The sequence below is a fragment of the Quercus suber genome, unplaced genomic scaffold (assembly GCF_002906115.3).
Source record: "Quercus suber isolate HL8 unplaced genomic scaffold, Cork oak 2.0 scaffold_768, whole genome shotgun sequence".
Lineage (NCBI taxonomy): Eukaryota > Viridiplantae > Streptophyta > Magnoliopsida > Fagales > Fagaceae > Quercus > Quercus suber.
In genome coordinates, this window is record NW_027070204.1 from 293,086 (window position 1) to 299,844 (window position 6,759).

At 33.6% G+C, this 6,759-nt stretch overlaps 1 long non-coding RNA gene across 1 annotated transcript; it reads right to left on the reverse strand.

The window, feature by feature from the left end:
* Window positions 1–2,335: 2,335 nt before the first annotated feature.
* LOC136064808 (uncharacterized) lies at window positions 2,336–6,759 on the reverse strand. Its single transcript, XR_010626448.1, has 2 exons — window positions 5,005–6,759; window positions 2,336–3,887 (listed from the first exon to the last, which is right to left on the reverse strand). It is a non-coding gene; the product is annotated as an uncharacterized LOC136064808 (long non-coding RNA).

The window sequence follows — 6,759 nt, forward strand, 5'->3', positions numbered from 1 at the left end:
AACTCATATCTCGCCTAGCGGTGGTCGTGATGATTTCTCTACTTTCCCTTTCAATTTCTCGTCCTTGTGGTCTCGTCCAAGGAAATTCTTTAGCTTCCTTTGCCTTATTAGATTCTCAATCTGTTGCTTTAAATTAAAGCATTCGTCCGTGTCATACCCACGATCTTTATGGAAGCGACAATACTTATTCTTATTGCACTTGTTGGGAACTCCCTTCATTTTCTCTGGCCATTTCAAGGAAGGATCGTCCTTGATTTGCATAAGGACTTGCTCAAGTGGCACGTTCAAAGGGGTATATTGTTGATTCCGTGCTGAAGAGCCTGACTTCTTATTATCTCGGTCTTTCTTATCTTCTATTTATCCCTTCTTTGGACGAGGATCTTGCTCGAAGTGACGAGCAGGGTTTGTCTCCATTCTTTTAGCTCTCTTCCTCTTCTTGGCTATGATCGTATTTTCTGCGTTCATAAAATTTTGGGCTGAATGGACGAGTTCGGCCATGGACTGAGGTTCTTTTTCATAAAGTTTATGTATGAACAAGTTAGACTTAACCCTGTTATGGAAGGCTGCCAACAGTAGCTTGTCATCTACCTCATCCATGGTCAAAGTTCCCTGTTGAAGCGTGTGATGAAGGAACGCAAGCTTTCATTCTTTCCTTGCTCTATGGTTAACAAGTTGGACAAGGAACGTTTGTGTCTCTGTCCCCCAATGAAATTATTAACAAACAATTTTCTTAACTTCTCGAAAGAACTTACTAAATTCGGTGGTATTTTGCTGAACCAAACTCGCGTAGGCTTTTTGAGGGTGGTAGAGAAGGCTCTACACATTATCTCATCTGGAACCCCTTGAAGGTGCATGGTAGTCTTGAAGGTGGCAATATGATCAAAAGGGTCACGCGTTCCATCATACGAATCCAAGAAAGGCATCTTGAATTTCGGAGGTAAAGGATGGCCATTGATAGAGGCTGTGAAAGGGGAGTCTGTTCGATGAACTAGGTCTTCTATAGGGTTAGTTCTTCTCATGTTCTCCCTCATCTCATCCATAGTTTTCCGCTTCTGATCCATCTCCCTTTCCAAGTGTGGCATCCTTCTTGGTGCAGTACCCCTTGATTAGCTTTCTAGCTCCACATTTCTTCCATCTCCCTGGCTTTGTCCGTGTTCTTCTCCATAGTCCTCATGCTGTTGCCTTTTGAGATTAATCTCCCTTCTCAAATCTAGATTCTGGCGAGTTAACTCTACCATGGCAACAACCATTGACTGCATGTGTTGGATAGAAGATGGTTGCATGGTAGGCACCGATTGTTGGCCACAGTTGAGGTTACTGGAAGTGTCTCTACTCTCTTGAGGGTCTGGACTAGGAACCCTTGATCTTGTCCGAACCATTTTAGCCCTTTGTCGAGAAAAGAAATTGCAGAACTCAAGAAATGAAGTTCAAGCGCGACAAATAATTTCATCCTCATAGACGGTGCCAACTGATGATTCTAAGGAAATCAGTGGGCTGAAAATTTCGGGTGTTAATCTTGAAGGTTGAGTATTGAAAAATCAAATAGAATCAGAGGAGACCGGTGGAGGCCAGTCCAGAATCCTCCGATGGTAAAGTCAGTGAAAAGACCAAACCGAAAGGAAATATTTCTCAAGTTCTTATTTTGTAAAGAATGTTTTTCATACCTCCGTTCTTCATTCACGAATGCTTATACAGTGTCTGTGGAACGGTTACTCATTTAACAACCATTCCTATTATTGAGGAATTCAGGAAACGATAAAATAACTTTCATAACTGCCATGAAAGTTACCTCATCAGGACTTGTGCTCAACGGTTAGTGAAGGGTTTGGTTCGTAACGACGCAACCCATCCTTGGCTTTTGAAAGAGATTAAGTCATCAAGAGCCTAAGGTTCAGCCACCTCGTTCGTCCATTACGAAGGACGGACGAGCTTTGCTTCAGGGACCAGCAGAGGGGGGGACGAGTGTAAAAGGGACGAGCGTAAGAGCCCTTCGTCCCCTTCTTTACATTTTGTCATAGGCGGCCCATATGGACGAGATTGAACTTGACACATTTTCTTTACACCATCACATAGTAAATATAAATTGTATCAATCTTCTCTACAATGAGCTAGGAATGAAACTATATCTATACATCAGATATATTTGTTTCTCTCTTCAATTTCGAAACTACTAAAAATTCACAAAGCAACGGTTGTTACTATAACCTTAAATCGCAAACAAAATGTAAAACTTAAAGCAATAGAAATGAAATATTTTTCTCAAGTAGATTTCTTGCATTATATTCAAAGTTTAAAATAACATTTATAATATTTAATGAATGCATTATAGTATACATTTTATAAAGAAATCAGTAAGTGTGTTTTGTTGCTAGTTTAAATAATACAAAACGCATAATACAACAAAATATATATATATATAAGTAATAGAATAAGAAATGCACTTATCCAAAAATAATAATTAATTATAATAACTACATATTAAAATCTTTCAAATATTTTATTCTTTGCTTAATAACTTCATGCTTCATTTCTAAATCTTGTAGGCCCAAAGTTGTCAACAGCCATGCCTTTGAACATTGCGTTTAATCTCGTAATTTCTTCATCGGCTAAGCATATAAAAAATATCATCAGCCAATATCAAAAATATTCTTAAACCTAAAAAAGCTTACATAATGCAAGTTGAATCTTGACCAAGGAAAATCCAATAAATAAGAAAAACAAATTAAAAGTGAACATGATATGATAAAAATTCTAAGATAGCTTTGTTATATTTATACACATAAACGTAAATGTAATATTTTAGCTTGGTTATATTTATGCATATAAATTATAAAGGAAAAAAAAGGTAACAATAATAATTAATTTAAACAATTCTTTGTTTCTTCCTCTTTGATTGTACATTGAATTCCAATCTCAAAAATTCCTATTTTTGATATGAAACATTAAATTACTAAATTAAAAAATACCAATGAAACTTAAATTACAATTAGCAAAAACACAACCCATAAACTTAAATTAAATCCAATCACAAACAAACAACGAAAAAAAAAGTCTCATATTTACAATGACAATTCAAATATATTAGGAATTGAATTTTTATAAAATAACACTAATCTTTTAATTAAGGAATTGAATTTTTGCTGTTGAGTATAAAGCTTGATTGGTGCTGATTACTAAACAATTAATATTGAAAAGGGTGCTCGTCCAGCTATCACAGAAATATCCTATTCCTTGCTAATGAAAATAAGATAACTAAAAAATTAAATAAAAACTTATTCTTCATCATGACACCAAACCCCCTAGCCCCGATCATGGTTCTCGCAATTTAATTCCCATTGTCCATGACAAATTATCCCCATTACTCACTCACCTATATTAGTGAGTCCATATTCTATTTTCATTAATAACTTACAATTGCTCCATATGGCCTTAACAGGTGAACTTTAAAGTTTAAAGACATGATAACTTCAACATGTGGCATTTTGCCACACATTTATCTAGTTCCTGTTATTAATCAAAACAAAGGCTGGGAATAAACAATTTTATGGTACAAACATCTTTGCAACACAACCTGAGCTCTCAAACAAAGCATACAATATTGATAGACATTATAATGAGTAGAAACTGCACTTGATGTGGTTCACTGCATAAGTAACAACATATTAATGCCCATCCAAATCAAGCTTCAATGCTATTTCTTCAGCTTGCTTAAATTGAAAATCATATCTAGTTGCAATCAGTTAGTCTTAGTGCATAGAAACTTAGTAGAAAGTCAATAAATAAGCCAGAAAAAATTTATAAAAAGAAAAAAAAGAAAAAGGAGAGAATCTTAACTGCTTTGGAGTTTCAATCTTGTCTCTCCAACTGCAGATCATATCAAATTGTCCCTGATAAAAGAAATGGCGAGCAAATTAAATATGACTATCTTATAACTTCAACATGCATGGTTACATCTACAGCTCATGGCTAAATTACATATATAGTGAATAAAACTTTTGCACAGGTGTGTTTGGCAAGCCTAAAACACCCAGCTTTTTGAGCTTATTTTGGCAGGCCTCAAACTGGAAAAATCCTTTCCCCCTCCTTTTCTAGGGTACAATTAGCAAATAACCAATCAACAAAGAAATAATAGTCGCTAACCTATGCAATGCATAGGCAAAATTCTTATGAAAGTATAGTTTATACATAAAAAAAGCTTTCTAATTTTACATGAACTATATAATTGTAAAAATTCAAAAAGTTAACTCTCCATTGCAATGAATAATTCATGTTCGAAAAGTAGTTACAACATGTTAACAATCCGCCTACTTCAATTACTTTGGGCTTGGCTTTTTCTCAAACATCTTCTATATGTAAAGCAGCAAATAGGTTTATGTCCCTACCAAGTGAGCAAAAAAAACCTTACCATGTGGCTGAGGACCATTCTAAGCAGTCGAAAGTAAACAAAAGTAAACAAACCAAAATTGATGGCCTTTTTGTAAAAGAACCAAGATGCAAACTAACACCAAAGTTGACATTCATCAGATATTAATGTGTGTGTGTATATTTTTTTTTCCTTTTTTATTTTTTATCACAGACCACACATTATCATCAATAATAAGATCAAATTCAAAATCCCCAAATCAAGGCCTTCAAAGTAGAAAGGAACCTAAATACTTATACTTCCCATACAACAGTAGCTATTTCATTAATTGAGTCAAAGAAAACAACCCAAACTATCCAACCCCCAATTTTGCTTCAAAACCGAGATGGAAAATAAAATTTTCACCTTAAATAGCCAGACACAAAAAAAAAAAAAAAAAAAAAAAAAAAAAAAAAAAAACCCTTTAAATGCCAGCAAACCAAAGGCCAACCATTCAGCCATAGCAACCCAAAACACCAAAGCTGATCACCCACAACCACAAACAAAATTCCATGAACAATTGAAGTGGAAAGAGAACAGTACATAGGAAGTAATAGTTGGGTAGGTAGATTTTCAATTGAAGATCAAATCGGAATTCTTACCTTAGGTTTGGACTTCCTCTACAGAGAAGGTTGGCTTCAATTGCAGTTGAAGGTTGAAAGAACATGAGAAGGAGAATCCGAACGGAAGAGAGGAGGCTAGCTTGTAATGCAAAAGAACATGTAACCACTGGATTGCATGTTCTTTATATTCTTAACACGCATGTCAAATTTCCTACCAATTTATACTTGGTAATTCGATATGAAATAAGATTTTTTGGTAGAAAATGACATGTACCTTAGCAATCAATGCACGGAATTTATTTTTCTGAAATTTCTTAAAAATTATAATCAAACAACACCAAGTTATAATTTAAAAAATATGCATTAAAAAAAGAAAAAATAAGCTCAAAGAAGAGAGGATCACTTTGTCAAAGCCCCATGACTTATGCAATCATTGCACAAAATGTTTGCCCCATCTTAATCCTATAGTATCAACACTACCTATGCATTTGAGGACCACTTTTGACCCTTATAAAAAAACAGAGTGACAAGTAAAACTGTAAAATAAGAAAAATGACCCCAAAAATAGCAAAATTAGGATGTTGCATAATACTACAGTTTTCCAAAGTACTATGAAATCACAGGTCTGTACTTTGGCGATACTTTGTGTAAAATTATTCAAGTTTTTGAAGTGCTACATAAAATCACAGGGTCAGTCAAAGTTAGTCAATACCCTTAGAGAGAAATTGGTACCAATTCAGACTTGATAATTCAACAGTTGTAATTTAGAAAGCAAAGATGAGCATAATTAAATTGGATAATCCATTTCACCTAAAAAATGCTCATATCCTAACACTAATCAATCTAAATAATATCTATATTAGAATTAAATTGTAGAGTATTGATTTCCAAATTCAAAGTTATAGATGCCTAAATTATAATAATTCAAATTATTGCATCATGAAAGTTTGAGAAAGCTGTAAGGTGCAAAGAATTAAAAAGAAATTTCTAATTCTGTCAACGTGAATTAACTACATTTGAGATTACCTCAATCCTTTCTATCTTTCTCACAATGTCAAAAATATTCTTGGGTGCCTCTTTGTTTGATTTTTGATGCCCTTACAAAGACAAAATGACATTGAGCAACATTTAGGAATTCACCCAGTGAACGATTTTTAAAATTCTGAACAAAAAAAGAAAAAAATTGAAATCCTACAAACATGAGAATGTACTTGGTGAATCTAGTGGAACACACTTGCACAACATGACTAACCCTCCAAGATAGCAAGATATTATTATCACAAATTAAGATGCATCAAAAGGAAAAGAGCAAGAAACTAAATTCATATTAATGGATAAATAAGAAAGGATAATGCATTAAAATTTAAAACAACTATTCCATAGCAAAAGAGTAAAAGGAACTTCAAAAATAGTTCCTATAATCTCATGCCTCAAAGGAAAGAACAATTTCTGAAAATTTTATTGACTAAATTCTTTTAACAAACAGGTAGAGTGCATAATTAAACAAAAAATAAATAAATAGATATTGGGACTCAAAGCTCAAATATTTGACATATTAAAGTAGGAACAGAAATCTTATTCAGATGCAAAGTTTGCAACATTAGCCTTGTTGATCAAATCTGACAAACCTAATTCTCTAACATTACAAAGTGTACTAACGAAATACAATTAGAAAAAAAAATTGACCCAATCATTGTGATATGAGAACTTCATGGCCTTTATATCATAACCCAAGAAAAACTTTAATTTTAGAAAAATATGTACTGAAAAAACTTGACAAAAATGGTAGAAAAG